The sequence below is a fragment of the Nycticebus coucang genome, chromosome X (genome assembly GCF_027406575.1).
Source record: "Nycticebus coucang isolate mNycCou1 chromosome X, mNycCou1.pri, whole genome shotgun sequence".
NCBI lineage: Eukaryota > Metazoa > Chordata > Mammalia > Primates > Lorisidae > Nycticebus > Nycticebus coucang.
This window is the reverse complement of record NC_069804.1, coordinates 12,945,373-12,963,416: the sequence shown is the minus strand read 5'-3', so window position 1 is coordinate 12,963,416 and position 18,044 is coordinate 12,945,373. Positions and strand designations below refer to the sequence as shown.

Below are 18,044 nucleotides of genomic sequence, written 5' to 3'. Positions count from 1 at the left end.
GTCTAATTTGTGAGAAAAAAACAAAAATGCATTTAGCATTAAGCAAGGTGGCATTGATACAGATAATGAAATCTTAGCCCATGGCAGTGCTTTTTGTTTTTCAAATGAAGATTAATCATTGGTAAATTTAAAAAATACTATAGTGTTTCACCATAACCCCTTACTCTCTATTACCCATCTTTCAGCCTCTGACTCCCTCCAACCCCACCACCAATGATGCTTGTCTCAGGTTCATGCTATATTAAATAAGACCACTGAGAAACAGTGTAACAAGAACAATAGGCTCTTTACCACATTTATATCCAAAAGATACAGGGTCTATACTGTTTTAGAATTATACTTTGGATAAACGGACTTTGCATCAAGGACAATAAATGATGTGCGGATAAGCTTATTTGGTTGTGATAAGCATTGGTTCTTCTTCCATCAAACCGGTAGATGCTTAACCCCACAGTGTTTTCATATACTAATATGCATGGATGGATTAACAATATATTGTAGCATTCATTCTAGAATTTTGACAATTCTCGAGCACTAGTTCTTAAGGTAGAAAATCCCCTTTACAGGTTGTGGTTGGTGCATAATCTTCATCTCTCTGCACCCAGTAAGGGATACTCTGCTCTGTTTTCCTTAACTTTTCTGAGCCCCATCCAGCTCCAACTGAGCCTTATATCAAGATATTCCTTGAGCCATCATCTGATTTCCACTGCTTCCTTTTTTAGTTCTTAAGGGGACAGTGCATACCATTTGCTCTTCAGTTTTTCTGTACCTCCAAGATTCAAGGAAGGGAATGAGGATTGGGAATCAGCAGATCTAGGTTTCCTTCCCAGCACTTCCTCAAACTATCTCTTTGCCCTAAACAAGACCTTAAACTTGTTACACTTTTATTTCCCATTAACCAAATGAGGTAGGATAAGATGATTCATATTCACACACAATCCTAATTCTACAGTCCCTGTTAATTCTAGGGTTCACTGCCAGTTCTGTTCATTGTATCATATCTCAAGCACCTTTTCTGTCCAAAGACCCCTCTAACTATCACTTTGCATCATAAACTTTACCCTAGTTTCATACTCATTCTCAGTCTGCTCTCCTGGATCCCTGCTCTTTCCGTTCTCTGCTTCATTTTACATTTTATTCAAATAAAAGCAAAATATAAAATTCTGGCACACTTACTATAAAGAAAGGAAAGGTTTAGGGCTTGAAATGAGATTAGACAAAGAATCCATACTGGTAATCATAAAAATTGTTAAAATACAACAATGACTGGGAAAACAGTGAAGTGTAAAGAATGTTTTCATTCTTGGAAATCAATGCAAATAAAGAGTAGATATTTCTGATTAGTGGGATGGTTTGTATTTTGTTTTTAATCTTTATTTATTATGCATTATTTCTGAACACCCAAATGCTATCTTTCTAAGGGAAGAAATGGCTTTGAATTCTAAACAACTGACTTAAAAATAACATTTTAGACAGGTAAAATAATTTTTGTTACTTGTAGAGCTCATTTCTAGATATAGCTAAAAATATATAGATATTTAATTATTTTTTCCCAGCAAGAAAACTTCATATTTTTAAACACAATTTTATTGATATTAATGCCATAAACTCTTTAAAATAAGGGCAGAATAAAAGAACCAAAATGAAAATGTAGTAAAAAAAAAAAAAACTGGCACCTTAATTAGGATTAAAAAAAAACTCAGATTCATGAACTTACAATTGTTATTACCATGACTCTACCATTATGTTATTACCCTGATGACCATCTATTATTTTATATTTTTTAAAGAGGAAATATTTTCATCATACAAAAATAGTTCATCCATAGCCTGGCTATTGTGAGCAGTGCTGCAAAAGGTTAAAAAGCCTCAATTTGACAAAAGGAATATTTTTTTCTTTCTTTGAGATATATTGCACAGCATGGCAAATATAGTAAATAATAATGTATTGGATATTTCAAAATTGCTATGAGAGTAAATTTCAAACCATCTCACTACAAAAAATGATAAGCATTTGAGGTGATGGAGACAATAATTTGATTGATTTAATTATTCCACATTGTATTCATAAATCATAGCATCACTTTGTACCCCATAAACAAATACAGCTATAATTTGAAAATTTATAATTCCAAAAATAAAAATGAAAAAAATATGTTCATTATACAAAAATAATCTGAGAGCTGGTGGATAATTTGTTTAAGCAAATTAAAACCAAAAAATCTGGAAATTTCATTATGATTTTGCAAAGTTCATTTCTGAGAAATTAGAAAATAATAATTACAGTGGAAATGAATGCAGCTTAGAAGAACATGCAATGTGGAATTCAATTATATATTTTAATATTTCTTGCTGAATTTGATTCTTTTGCAAAATAAATTTTTCCTTTTGATTCAGACAGGCGAGGCCTCACCCACAATTATTCCTGCCTTTGTGGCATATTTAATAATTCAAACAGGACCTAACATTTTAGGAGTCACAGCCATGGAAGACTCCACTGAGAGAAATTCCCAACAGGCAGGCACTATCCCTGAATCTCGTCTCAGCTGAGAACTCAGTGGGTATTTTCTTTCTTCCTTATTTGTTTTTATAATTTCCTTTCTGGATGGGTTTTGTATTGGAACCCAATGGGTACCAATAATAAGGAGTTTGGTAAATCATGTCTTTAGCTGGGCAAATGGGAAGTGCTTGTAAAGATCTAATCAATCCTTTACTGAGCCTCAGAGACCATGATTTATGATATCTAGTTTACCATGCATCAGAAGGTCTAAAATCTAAGTTTTATCTTTAACTATTTATTCCTCTTTTATATTTTCCATTGAATTTACATTAAATTTATTGCATTTACATTAAATGCAGTAAAATTACATACATTTGAAGTTACAGTGTGAAGAATTTTTACATCTATATTCACCCATTTGACAAGTTTTCAGATCCAAATTTTGAATATTTGTATCACCCCTGAACATTCCCTTGTGTTTTCTTCCCAATCAAAACCCCCTCAAAGTAACTACTATCCCATTTGTTTTCTTTTGCTTTTTAGTGGAACTTCAGTGTGGCTGGTCAGTCTAATTTTTACTTTTATTTTTTATTCTCTTGTATTTAATTTTTAAGTAAAATCATAACTGTATACATTTATAGCCCACAATGTGATGATGTGATATACAATGTGGAATGCTTAAATCAAACTGATTAACATAACCCTCACCTCACTTACTTATTTTTTGTGGGAAGATACTTAAAATTTAATCTCAGTTATTTTGAAATATACCCTTGCATTGTCTCCCCCCATTTTTTTTTAAAGACTATTTTGTGATTTAAAAATTGTGAGTTTGGAGGGAACGAACTTGATATTATTTTGTACAGAATTGTAGGAATTGCACTAAATAAGGCTGATGTATACAATGTATGAAAATGTGAACAATTTTTTTTTTTGTCTCCTTTGCTCTGGCTCTCCATTTTTGGTGGGTCTTGAAATTTTTTTTGTATTTTTTAAAAATTTCAGGATATTAGGGGGTACACATGTTTTGTTTACATACTTTGTTTTTGTACAGATTGAGTCAAAGTTGTAAGTGTGCCCTTCACCCACCTAGGGTGCACTGTACCAAATAGGTGTGAACTTACCCATTCCCTCCTCAGCCCAGCTTGATTTTCATTGAGATTTACTTCCATATGCACACTTGTGGATATGGAGAAAAAGGAACACTTATACACTGCTGGTGGGATTGCAAACTAGTACAACCTCTATGGAAAGTTTAGAGATACCTTAAAGATCTTAAGGCAGACCTACCATTGAATCCAGCAATCCCATTGCTGGGTATATACCTGAAGTAAAAAAGGTCATTTTATAAAAAGGACACCTTCACTCAAATGTTTATAGCAGCACAATTCACAATTGCAAAGACATGGAAACAGCTCAACTGCCCACCAATACATGATGGATTAATAAAAGGTGGTATACGCATACCATACAGTACTACTCAGACATAAACAATGGCAATCCAGTTATCTTTGGTGACAACTTGGATGAAACTGGAAACCTTTCTTCCAAGTGAAACATCACAAGAATGGAGAAACAAACACCTGTACTCAGTACCAAATTGGAACTGATCAAAGAATGACTTTAATTGAAAAGTTGATATTATTCCAAACTTGTCTGGAAACTTAGAATTCTCACTGGCAGACACTGCCTATAGCATGTCAGATTTGCTCTCCCCTCTTCCTCATGATCTGAAATATTAAGGCCATTGCACCTGAAGGCAGTGAGCTGAGGCTACTCCTCTTCCTTTTGATTTTTGTTAAAGAACTCATTTCCTGAAGCTTATCCTCTTTCCCCCACTGTGCATTCAGAGCACTCCTGCTTCTGTTTGCACAATGGAAGGAATAAAGTTCTCTTAGAGAAGACCTGATTCTTTACTGAAAATAAGAAGGCTGAGCAAGCATTCCTATTTTAAAGGCAAAGAATAAAACAAAGCACAGAAAGTCAGTCCCCCCAAAATCTCACCTTTCTTGCCCTTTTCTTTTTACTACTCTCTTATTTAGTTCACCTTGCTCGTAAAACCAGATCTTTGGTTTACACCTCACTTAAAGTTTAAAGTCTGATAGATGCAGGTATTATAAGCAGTTTCAGTTACCATTACAGTTTTTTTAATCAAATATTACAATTTGTATATTTTTATTTGCTTATTATCTTTGTTCCCTACTGCAGTACAAGATACATAAAGGCCGAGCTTCTCTCTCTTTTACCATCTAAAACAGTACAGAGTGGGTATTTAATAAATATTTGTTGACCAAATGAATGAATCAGCATCTTAGAACTCTGTGGGAGAATTTCAGACTTTTATTTTGTGGGAATGGTAAAGAACAAAGGATTTTGAAGGGAGGAGGCTGGTAATCAGAACCCACAGAAGGTTGCCAAATTACAAGACTGTCGGAGGAAATTAGCGAAGATTGCCTGGCCTAGCAGATTCTCATTAGAAATAAGGAGAATCAAGCTGATGGAAAGCCAGGAAGCTTGGTCTTCCTATCGTTGAGATTTGGTCAGGTAGCTGGGTCCATGACCAGGGTTGTTCTCACATTGCTAAAAGAATATAAATTAATAATTTAACATTATAACCTTATGGCAGACAGAAAGCTCTTTGACTCATAAAGCAATTACTGGCTCAAAACAAACTCAGTGTTAGAATTGGGAGTCCATTCCCAGTGAGCTTCTTGAAGGAAAAAAATACCATTTGAAGAGAAAATGAATTTTCAGGTAGAAATACAAATTTTATTAGGTGGGTCAAACAGAAGAAATTTAAGAAATACAAATTTTAATAAGTGATCTGCTTTGCCTAAAGCAAAGTTTGCCAACCTGCTATTTTAGGAGAGTTAATTCTTACAGCTACAATAGTTTGCCTTATTCAGAGATGCAGGACAAGAGGATGTTTCTCTGTTTTTCAGGAGAAGCAAGAGAGTCTTGGGGATATTGCTATTGTCTCCCTGCTGGGGACCACATTTAGCACACTCTAAACAGCACGCTACAAGCACTTAGTGCTACATGGATACATCAGAGGGGATAGAACCTATGGTGCTCCTTTAGGATTAAAATACATAGAAAAAAAATAAAACTTACAGTGACGATAGTATTAATAATCATAATTCTCTGAATACTTGCAGTGTTTGTAGCTCTCATTATTTTACAATCAGGGAGTATCATCACATAGGGCACATGGTGTTATCTCCATTTTTGAAATAAGCAAATTGAAGTGCACAGAGGTAAACCCATGTTCCCAAAGTCACAAAACCAATAAGCAGCCAAAGTTAGATTTGAACCCAATTTTAACTGACATTAAATTCCATTTATTTCCCACTCTACCACATTTCCTCCTTAGGAAAATAATCTATTACCAATTTATCATCTTCCTTTGTCTATGAATCCAGCAGAGGTGGTCATACACACCTAGTTGCCTTGTATGTGCTCAGGGATACCCCCTTTCACTTTTCTTCAGGCATCCAGAATTCTCATGGCTTATCCTTTTAAAAACTCCCCCAGCCTTGCCCTAGCAGCTGGGGACTTGGGTGGTAGACACAGATTACTCCTAAAGAGTTATTTGATCTTGAATAAATTTCTGGACCTCCTTGACTGCTACTCTAGCACCTTCATCCTGCTTAATATCTCTGTGATTATAAACTGTAGGCAAAGGGGACCAACTTCAAGGATTTTCTCTTATAGGTAAATTAACCCTCTTAAATATAATGAAATCTGTAAGTCCAAGTAATAAAGCTTCTTAAACTCGGAACTTTCTGGCAATTGGGGCAGATAGGTGAGATATTTATTACCCCCACTGGGCTTTGTCATCTATCATCTTAGAACACAATCCACTCTTTCCCTGGAAACATAAGGAAGCCCTTACTGTACAATGTAAATCTGTTGAAACTTTCCTCCCAGTTGTAACTAAATTTCTAACATGTGACTTGTTAGTGTCAGGGAGATTTGACAGGATGCATCTAATATCAACCAAGAGTGTCATCTTTAGATTATAAGTGAAATTAGCCTGGGGGCAAGTTAGAAGTCAAGTTAAAAGTGCATCATTAATACAACCATGGAGAGAGGGAGGGACAACTTAGGGAATAACTGAATTAAAAACACACTGCTAGGCTGGTTATCTGATCAAAACATCCTTTAGCATAGTGGGTTTAAATTTCTTGTGAGCATTAAGTGTCATCTGAGGGCCTTAGTAGGAATGCAGATTCTCAGGCCCTCTTGATAAGTAGCCCAGGTGATACTGATACTGGTGACGTGAAGCACACCTTAAGAAGTGCTGCTTCAACAAGTCCCAAGGGATGACTTTAATTCCTGATAATGTGATAGGCCAAAAGGAGACGGTTTGAATGGGAATAGAAAAAAGGATGGAGAAAGGCATCTGTAACTTCTCAGTAGCAATAGCACTCTTTGGGAAATACTACTTTCTGCTTGACACCAGGGTAGGACATTAGCCCCAGGTAGGCTGTGAAATGATTGGCCTTGGGGTAATGAGCCAAGGGGGGGTTGTTAATCATAGGCCTCAGTCACAGTGGAGAGGCACGCGGGTAAGTCAGGGCAGTGAAGCTGAAAGTAGACCACTGGCAACCAAGAATATGTCAGGTATGGGTAGAAGACTGGGAAAGCTGCTAATAGGGGTGTTAGGACAGTTTTAAGGTGAGGTAGAGAAAATACCAAAACCAATAGGAGTGTGCCTATTAACATACTCCAAAGTGCAAAGGTTAAAAGTAGGCAGTGGAGCCCCACTCAGCATGGTGGCAATTTATCAGGTTATTGTCTCCGAGCTCTGGAAAATCAGCCACTGAGAGCTTTGAAGTTAGGGAAGCAGCTACAACATGCATTGAACGAACAGAAGAATTTACAAAATCTCATGGTACTGGGCGTGAAAAAGGACAGAATGTAGAGGAGAACTAGTTGGTTCTTAGGAAGGATTGGCATTAATCAGGATCCCACCTGGGTTGTAACTTAGTCTATACCTACGGCAATATTTTGGCAAATATTTATTAGGCATTATGTATCAGACACTTGAAATAAGACAGTTTCTGTCTTGAAGGAGACCACCACTTAACATTAGAATTTATATATCTATATATATATATGTATGTGTATATATATATATATCCTAGCAGCTTGGATTTACTATTCAACTTTTTAAAAGTTGTTTCCACTCTCCCATTTAAAGAATCCTTTTTGGGAATGCGAGCCTGACACACCTGAGTTGAATCTAGCAAAGAGGTTTAAGTACTCCCTGGAAGCTAGATAAACCCTCACAGCGACTAGGTAGAGCAGATAACCTATTATCACAGACCTGGATCCTGTGAAGGCCCTTTGGATCTATCAGGGAAGCATGCCTTGCACTAATTATTTGGTGCTCCTGAGTTAAAACCCAAGGTACTCACACAAGGATCTTCATCCATGGAGAACAAACAGAATTGGTCCAAGTTTGGCTAGGCAGGCAAGGAATGACACTTTCTTTTTTTTATTTTTATTGTTGGGGATTTACTGAGGGTACACAGAACCAGGTTACACTGATTGCTTTTGTTAGATAAGGACCCTCTTATAATTGTGTCCCACCCCCAAAAGGTGTACCACATCCCTTGTCCCCCTACTCCCTCCCTCCTTCTCTTTCTCAGCTCTCCCCATCCCCCATCCCCACCCCCACTGTGTACTAGGAACTTAATTGTCCTCATATCAGAATTGAGTACAGAGGATTCTTATCTCTCCATTCTTGTGATGCTTGACTAAGAATAATGTGTTCCACAGTCAAGTCTCCATCTTTTTTTGTGGCTCAATAGTATTCCATGGTATACATATACTACAGCTTCTTAGTCCATTCCTGGGTTCATAACTTATAATTTCTGAAACCTCTGTGATGAAATGGCTGCTTTGAACTCACTCATTTTATAAAAAGCATAGAGTGAGTCCTGCCCATAGACTGCCCTGAACTGGTCACCTGGTTCATGGACAGCCATATAAAGTTTAAAATTCTTGGTCTATAAATTGTTAGGAATTCCAGAAAGATCCCAATATGTCCTTGTTCAAATACCTTCCAACTCTTGGCTGCTAATAGCTAAGTATAATCAACTAATAGACATTTTAGCTAAAAGCTCCTGTAACTATTAAGATGCAAAGATAGGAAGAGAAGAGCATTTCAAATACTAAGTCATTTCTCCTTTTGTGTAAATGAGTTGATAGATTCCTGGATTCCCTACTGATATCCCCAAGAGCTGACTTGGATGCTGAGAATATCAAAGGGAATGATAAAACTAGATGAAAAACAGGGCTCAGAATAGTGTGGCTGGACACCAGAGACACATCATTTTTTTCAATATTGTCTAAGGCTGGACCTAAATCCCAGGTTGGTCCTAAGCTGTGTGCTAGACTCTTTCCTCTCTACTAATTCTAAATAAGCACTTTTGCTGTTTTTCCTGTTGATCTTGGGATGCGGAAGAGATAAATGGCAACACTGTCTGGCTCATCGCTGTTCTCTTCCTCTTCCCTGACTAAAATACATGGCTGAGTAGGAAGGTCCATGTTTACCAAACATTATAAAGGCATCATAGAAAATACCCATATGCATTGAGCAATATGAGCTGGGAAGGACAAAAATATAATATCTGCTCCCATCTGTGCGTGGTCCCTTCAGAAAATGTGTACACATATGGTTGGCCCATGTTAATTAAGTCCAAATATGGATTGGATTCAACTTGGAGAGCAACTGATAAATCTGCAGCTAAAATTTTTCCAAATGCTTTGATATTTCTTGAATGAAAATGTTTTGAAGGTGTTGAATAGGAGAAAGCTAAATTGAACACCACCAGAGTAAAAAGCTCAAATTAGCAAAGATTTAAATAATCAATACTGCTCATATTTTGGTTATATTTTGAATTGCAAAGTAATTCCACATCTAGTATTTATACATATTTATATATACATTTATATATCATGAAGATAAAATGCTGTTAACCTGCACATTAAAATAGTGAGAACTGACTTGTCCAGTGCCACTGTGTGTCTAACGTTACAGCTATTTAATGGTGGCAATGAGGTAAAGAAAGAGAGAAAACCACTGTACTGAATAGTGATTTTTTTTTAATGTTTTGTTTGGGATTATCTTACTTAACAAAAGGGGAAAGAGGACAAGTGCTAGCATACTTGTGAACTAAAGATATGGTTTTGAGAAAACCAAAGCAACTTCCTGCTGACAGCTGGAAGCAAAATTGTGATACTTGCCTGGTATTTTGCTGCATTAAAACTTCTATTGTGGTAACTGGTAGAGAGTTGCTGACCACTGTTCCTGGTGCAAAGGTTGGAGAGGGAACAGAGTTCTTGACAGATGGGAGAATGGCCCATCCTTGATTGGATAACACTTTGCAACCAAGCATGAGTCCTCAGTTTACTCTTAACAAGCAGCTAAAGGGAAGGCCTATGCCAGCTAAATTACTATCTGAAAGTAGATGCAACTATCACCTCCATTAAAAGCTACATGCCTCCCAAAAGGAGGGAAACCAAGGCAAGTAGAGTAGCCATCTGCTTGGACAAAGTGCAGAAGGTGAGTGGAGCCTGAGTGGTACAAGTGTGTACCATATGTATGGGTTAAGGAGGATGGGGAGAACTGTCATCCTTACTTCCTCCATTTTTATCCTACAACCAGCTCAGGGAAAATTAAGACATTCACTGAACATTTAATATGAATGTGGAACTGAGAAAACTTCGGATCAAACAAAGGTTAAATAACTTCTCAAAAAGTAGTAGTAAAATAAGATTTGAATCCAAGTCTTACTGACCCTCAGAACTGATATATGCTCTATCCCCACAGCATTCTATCTTTAATCTCCAGGTCACTTTTTGTTTTCTATCTTTCATCTGACTGACCAAGTTTACCAAAATATCCCTACTAAAATGAAACATCAAATAAAATCTTTGTTTATTGTCCTTTGAAAGAACTGATTGGTCAGGTATGAGGCTTTGCTCTGAGAGTATGCCACATGCTGAAATTCACATAATTATATATGTATTTAATTATCTTTCAATGAGTGTCCAATAATACATGTTGTATCCTCTCCAGTACAGATGTTGGTATGTAATTTTAAACCAATTTCACCAAGAAGGAGACACTTGGTGGGGAGACTGCTGAGCTTTGCAGATGGACATTTTATTCCATTTTAAAATGGAGTGCCTTTCCTTTGGATTATATGTTCTGAGAATGCATTAAAGTTTCATGTATTTCATAAGAGCCATGGAGATGTTATGCACATTTATTTTGGGGTTAATGCCATCCACAGAGCCTTTCAAAAGCCGCAGAGTAGACATGGCAGAAGCCCACATCAACATAAGTTGAGCAACCTCATCAGGACCTCTGATTTTTCCTTTGGCTTTCTGCCACAAGAAAATTTAGATAATGAGTAATAGCAGACTAGATTGTAAACTCTGCTGGGTCAAATCTGCTGATTCCTTTAGCTAATACATGCAGTCAATTATTGTCCCAGCCAACCATATTTGTATAATTATCTAAAAATATATAAATCCTGAATTCATGAACATATTCTAAAATAATATCGCATAGATATTCCTATTGATTGAACAGGAGGTACAGATGATCAACTTTTGCAATTCGGAAATTTCTCAATAGGGAGTTTAGTTCAGAATATTTGTCATTGTGTAAACTGTAGGTTGAATATTTTAAAGCTGCTTTTAAACATTGGTAGTTCAATCTTTCCTAACCCACTCCAAAATCAGATTCCTCTCCTTAGGAGCTCGATATTTAGTTTGAGTACCCTCTTGCTGAACCCAAGACCTAAGGAATATTAAGAACCCACTTTATCAGGAAAGTTTTGTGGTTTGGAAAGGAGAGGGAAGTTATTTTGAGTTACAGACTTAATGTAGTGCTAGAAGTATCCCTAGACTTTGCCTAATCCTCAGATTCAACATCATATCATAGAGGAAACTGAGACCCAGAGAGATAAACTGGAGAGGCTGTTCTGTGATTCTAGAGGACATAGTAAATGATGGAAGGAAATGTGTAGATCACAATTCCCTGAGCTACCTTCTGGGCAGGTTAGAATTCTACCACTGAACCATCAATGCACTACCTTCTTGGTATTCTGTTCTCCTTACTGTCCCCTGAAGAACAAACTCTGATAAATGTTCATGAAATGAAAAGTTACCTCCAAAGAGAGGAAAACCTACTAGTTGCTATTGCTAGCCCAGTCAGGTAAACAGTCAAAGCAAGTAACCATGCTAGCTGCCATATATTTCATTGAAAAATTCCCTCTTCCTTCAACCAAGGGTAAGATCCTTACTCTGTCATATTCAAACCAGTATTATGCCCCACAATGTGTGTGTATTCCTGAACTCAAGCAGGAGACCAACAAAACTTTCCAACATTTATGAGAGTCTGTCATGCACACAACCCACTTTCTAGACCTTAATATTTTTACTCTCTGCTAAACCTTTTCTAAGGGTTCTCCTCCAAAATTACCCCCATACCACTTAACTCAGCTCCTGTTGAATCTACTAGTGTGTGTGTATGCCAGCACCTCCCACCCTCCCAGCCTTACTAGCCTGGCGGAAGAATGGAATCATTGTGGTTTCCATGGCATTTCCCAGCACTTCTCTGAAGATTTTCTGCTTAATTCTGATGTGGGCGCTTATGTTATAGTCATTAATTAGTTCATTAAGTCATGTCACAAAACTAATGAGGATTTGGACACAGAGTTGGAAAATGAGAATGTAATTTTGTCTGGCCTAGCGAATATAAAGATAAACATGGTCCAAATATTCAGAGAGAATACATCACAGTTTTTCATAACTTCCTTCTAAAAGAAAATAGAGGCTTATGTGTTTTGTTAAAATCAAGAGTAAAATAATCAAAGCATCGCCATTGGTAACATTTAGGCAGGTCTTAGTTCACTGTGGATTTTATTTTTGGCTCTGACATCCAAATAGAGAATGTTCTTTTTTCCTATTCCACAAAAACATTCTATAACTAAAGTTAGAATCTTTTGAAGTTTTTGTATCAGATCATAGGATGAGTCAAGGCTGAGACGCCATGTGAGAAAAATTGGCCTTTTATGTGTGTGGGTAGAGTTGGTCATTAAACAGGATTGTTTGGGGGGCACCACTGGAGGTCTGTCTAGAAATCTACACTCTACCTACTCTCAGTGGTGTCTATAATCTATTATCGGAGGGAGAAGCCTGTCAATCCTCAAGAGTTCTCTATTACAACTCAAGTACAATAGGGAAAGCAGAACACTGAATCATCAGCACCTGGTACTGTGAATTGACTCAGAAGAGATTAACAAGCAAATCACCTCTAATGCCACAAGGAAGAAGTTTTAGGTCAGATGAAGGTCCATGATGAGGCAAGTAAAACACCTTGGTGATACAGGGTGCTGTTGTGGAGGAGCAATACCATGAATATTTAAGATTTAGAGAACTTTTTGCAGCTGGAGGGTAGCATGAGGCCCCTGGGCACTTGGCCAGTCAAATAAGACACTGAAGGGAAACATTATTTCTTTAACAACTTCACCTGAGGCATGCACATTCTGGAGGCATGCAATAAATCTGGAAGCAAAGCTGTGAACAGTTGGAGAGTCACAGCCTCTTTAATAAAGACTAAGACCTTTACTCTAAACAAACACAGAATATCTTAAATACCCTAATACCCAAAATATGCATACAATTTTAGAAAAGTTCAGGGACTCCCTAGAGTTTTCATCTAGTCCTCAGGTTAATTAATACTTTCTGCTCTATAAATACTTTCTGCTCTATAGGGACACACACTCTTGAAGTGTGTCTGTCCAAACCTTTAAGTTTTGAGGTTGTAGGAATCTATATTGGTCAGTTTACTCTTTGTCTTAGAGGAAGAAACAGAAAGCACAATCATTACAATACCAGGAGCTCTATGGCAATGCCACAAGTGCATGTCTTTCTATATAATAGATATTAAAACCTACTAATACTCATTCATAACCAAATTATCTTCTTACCAAAGCTGAGAAATTTGGAGAGATAAGAGATTCTCCTAAATTAACAGGTAGTGGTGCTGGGGCCAGAGAATCAAGCCTAAGTGTGTTTGACCCTAAAGTCTATGTCTACTATCAAAAGTAACCAGGATAACATTCAATATCATAAAGTGCAGAGTAGGGACCCCAAACTGTACAACAAACTGAAAATTGCAAGATGAAGAACATCATGGTGTTCTTCAAATTATTAAAAATTAAACCAGTAGTATGGTGTTAGTGACCAAACATGTCCACTAACTCTTGTAAGGTAAAAATGTTTGAAAGCAAAAACAGTAAATTAATCCCTCCGTCTATCCTTCCCAAAATGGTGATCATTTATTTACGGTGTCAACAGATGGAGGAAAAGTGACTGATTTAAATTTCAGCACAAGTGATTTCAGTTATAATAGAAAGAATTTCTTTATAATGTTAGCATATCATTATTATTATAAGATCTACAGGCAGAATTTTAAAATATCCTTCTCTGAAGGTCTTTAAAAATAGAATGGGTTCTCAGCACATTGCTTGAAGGCAAAGAGTTGACTTACTGACTTTAATGGGTCTCTTCATTTAGTAAAGTATCTCAAGAATGGAGGAAAAAGTATCCAGTGTACTCAGTACTATTATGAAACCAATTTACAATCACTCACACTTTCATATGAAGAATAGATTACAACCATGACCCAGGATGAAGTGGGAGAGGGATGGGAGGGGAGGGGGAGGCCAGATGGAGGGAGGGTGAATGGTGGAATCACACCTATGGTGCTAAGGGTACATGTTGGATCTATTAAGTATAGAGTATAAATGTCTTAACACAATAATTAAGTAAATGAGGTGAGGGATATGTTAAGCAGTACAATGTAAGCATTCCAAATTGTATATGAAATCAGCATATTGTATCCCATAAATTTATTAATGTATACATGATCTACCTCTTTATGATTTAATAAAGAAAAAATGAGAAAAAAATGGAAAAAATGGGTCTCTTCAGCCCTTTAATCCCTGGGATAGTGAATTTTTACAGAAAATCAATATGCTATGTAAGCTACATATGCTAAATAAAATTATCAAATAGATCTTTCTATTTGAAAGTCAATTGTTTTACCTTGAATTTAAACAGTCTTTAAGATATTCATCAAACTGAAGACATGTTAAGTTCTCATTTTTAATCTTACCTTTTCCTCTAATAGCCCTCCCAAAAACGTTGGTTTCAAAATGATCTATCTTGGAATTATGTTTTTACATCTTTGGACTTCATTTGGAATAAATGTGGAATTAATGTAGGGTTGGAGATGACAGCACTGAAAAACTAGCCAAGAGCTTTGAATCTTGTTCTAGCTTTGTTATTTATGGGCTCCATTATTCTGGCTCACCAAACTTCTGAAAGAAGTCACTTCCTAATTAGTAAATTGAGGGTGTCAAATTAGATATTTTACAAGGTAACTTTGAATTTAAATAATTTAAGCTTCTATAAAAGTCAGATTTCTGATAGACCATTCTCAGAAACAATGGGATTTAAAGGAAGAAAAAAAAATCAGCAAAGACATTGTGGACATGTGAGACAAGCTGCTCTTTTCCAAAAATGCTTACCTTCTTTTTTCTTTCCTCTTGCCCACCATACCCCATGATGTCCTGACCTTTACTCTGATTCATTATATGGTATTCAATTAATATTGTTGGAACAATAATTTGTGCAACATTCAGGGCTCACCTCATGTTTCCACTGTGGATTCAAGCCTTTGTAAGTAACTTGAATTTGGACTTTAATGCTCTCTGAAGAGATTATTTAAAGAGATTATCCTTATTTATACTTTGATCAGGGATGATCAACTACTAATGGAATGGGTCAAGAAAAAATTCAGAGAAAACAGAGAGTAGGATACACATATTAGAAAAGAAGAAATTTGAAGAAAAATGGAAAGAAACTGATTTGACACTATTTAATCAAGAAAGACTATCCTGCATCACTGGAGAGAGATTTGTTAACACTGACATAAAATCTTCCCTTCCTATTTAAAAGATGTGTTCAAATTTTACTCAAGTACCCCAAGTATTTAAATTAAGATGACACTTAAGGAATTCTGGCCTACTGCTCCCTCTTTTTTTTTTTTAAGAGCCCCACTCATTTGGAATACAGATATATAAAATATTGGGAAGTATGGTCTTTTTTATATTATATATATATTTTTTATTAAATCATAGCTGTGTACATTGATATAATCATGGGGCATCATTCACTAGCTTCACAGATATGGTCTTGTTTGTTATGACATCGAAGGATTATATAGTTCTCTTTGTGATTTATTTGACTATCGAAGCCTTGGGCTTTAGTGTCCATGGAGAGTTAGTTCTACCTCTATTCCTACAAAGCTAAGAAAAGCATGGAATCTTTCCTGGATAAAATACTATCAGTATTTTTTTTATGTTTCAGGAAAATGCAAATATAAAACATTACTACAGAATACTTCTTTTTAAAATGTGGATTAAATGCTTAAGTATTAAAAATAATTAATTACTGGGTAAGGTGGAGGCAATTTATGATTTTGTCTTGGTACTTCTAGCCCCTTCCTTGTATCTGTCCCAAACATTCTTCATTTTATTCCCTTCTCCACTTAGGGATCCATTATGCTCAGTCTTACTATGCCTCACAGACATCAAACCTACTGTCAGAAATTAACATTAGCTCTTTATAGTTTAGTATGAATTTAGGTCAATGGATGCCCTCTTCCAGGGACATTTGTATTGGAAACTTGAGTGTGCAGGGAAATTCCTTCCTAAAGGAACTTTAGCAGGAACTTGTCAGCATCTTCAAGATATTTATAAATGTAGACTCCTGGGCCTTAAATTTAAGTTAAATCTACAATTGGGCATATATTAGTACTAACTACTCCTAGGTATCTTGTTAAATTGAGACCAGTGATTCAAATAGCAGTGTGGGGGCTGACCCCCATATTTTGACACCATTTGGGTCACACAATTCATTTGCAAAGTTAGAACCACTTTTTTTCTTGTTCCCTATTTATCCTATTAAATTACCATGTGTCCACCTAACTTGTTAGTCTGGAGCCATTCAAGGGCAGGGACCACGTCCTACTCAGCTCTGGATCTCTAGGCCCAGCTCAGTGTCTGGCTCCTTTAAAGAAAGCCCTTCTAGGGAAATAATTGATTTCTATAGTTCAAATCTGCCAAGAGTTGTGTTTCCTTAGAGTGACATCATCTCCAGGGCTCCTTTACCAAGAATTTTTCCTCTTATTTTACTCACAATGAAGGAAAAGTCTAAACCAGCCTGCCATAAGACAAACCCCACCCAATTCAAAACAATGGTTAGGTCATTTTAGAATCTGTAATGTGCTACCCCTGAGATATAAGAATTGCCTCTGGATCTAGATCTGGGAAGCATTATATTTCTTAACATTTCTAGAATGTAAAGACCTTCATAGAACTGCAAGAAAACAACGACAGCAATAACCACCTGGTTTTATTTTAGCAGTGCACAATGCTAGGTATTTTATTAGAGCAACACCACTCCAGGCCCAGAGGATTAGCTGGAGCAGCTGATACCCTGTGCTGCTTTTTATAACTCTCCTTCCCAGCACCATGCTCTACATATGTCCCATTTCATCAGCTCCCATCAACTTAGGTCAGGCCCAACAATGCATTTTACACTACCCAAATGCATCATCGTGGAGAATCTTCTGTGTTTCTTTATAAGTGAAATGGGCATTGGAGGAAATTTACTGGTTCTCTGTGCAAGGAATGACTTTGCCACTTTTTCCAAATGAGCATCTTTTTTCATTCTTCAACACATGGGGCTGTCACCCATCAGCAAGCTGTGAAATTACTGGGTATAAGAGTGGAATATACAATACAAAACCAAATTGTAGGTAGAGTTGTTAAATAAGGTTTTGATGGTGCTGAGTCTGCAAACTTGTAAAATTCATTTGCAAGGATATATCCACTTTTTGGCAATAAAATTGGAGAGAAGGGGGGGATTCTGTAAAGGACCTTTAAAATGCCAATAGTTATTCAATGTACTAAGTATCTGCCATATACAGTACACTGTCCTAGCCTTTTGGTAGATGTTACAAAAGGGAAAAATCCAAACATATTGACTTGAAAGAGCTTACATTTAAAAAGAAGATTGATTTTAAGATTAAGATAGCTATCATTTTATTTATTGAACATGTACTCTGTATCAGGTAATGTGTCAACTTTTTATTATAGTTACAACAGAAGAAATTTGGTCTGCAAAGTTTAAAACACTATCTGACCCTTTACAGAAAATATTTGCCAACCTCTACAATATTCATTCTTACAAGAGTATTCAGAGATAAATATGGAGTTTCCCACTTTACAACTAAGATATCTGAAGGTTATAGGCTATGTAACCTAGTAAGTGGCAAAGCTTGGATTTATTCTAGATTTGCCTGATTCCAGAAATCCATGTTCTTATGCTATAGTCATATGTAGAAATAGTCAAAATATAAGGGAAGAAGAACTAAAATCCTTACAGGG

General features: G+C 36.4%; 1 protein-coding gene across 2 annotated transcripts in view; it reads right to left on the bottom strand.

Moving 5' to 3' along the window:
• The window catches only part of GLRA2 (glycine receptor alpha 2), a 231,649-nt gene that overhangs the window by 149,669 nt on the left and 63,936 nt on the right, over nt 1–18,044 (bottom strand). The gene's annotated exons all lie outside the window — the stretch shown is intronic.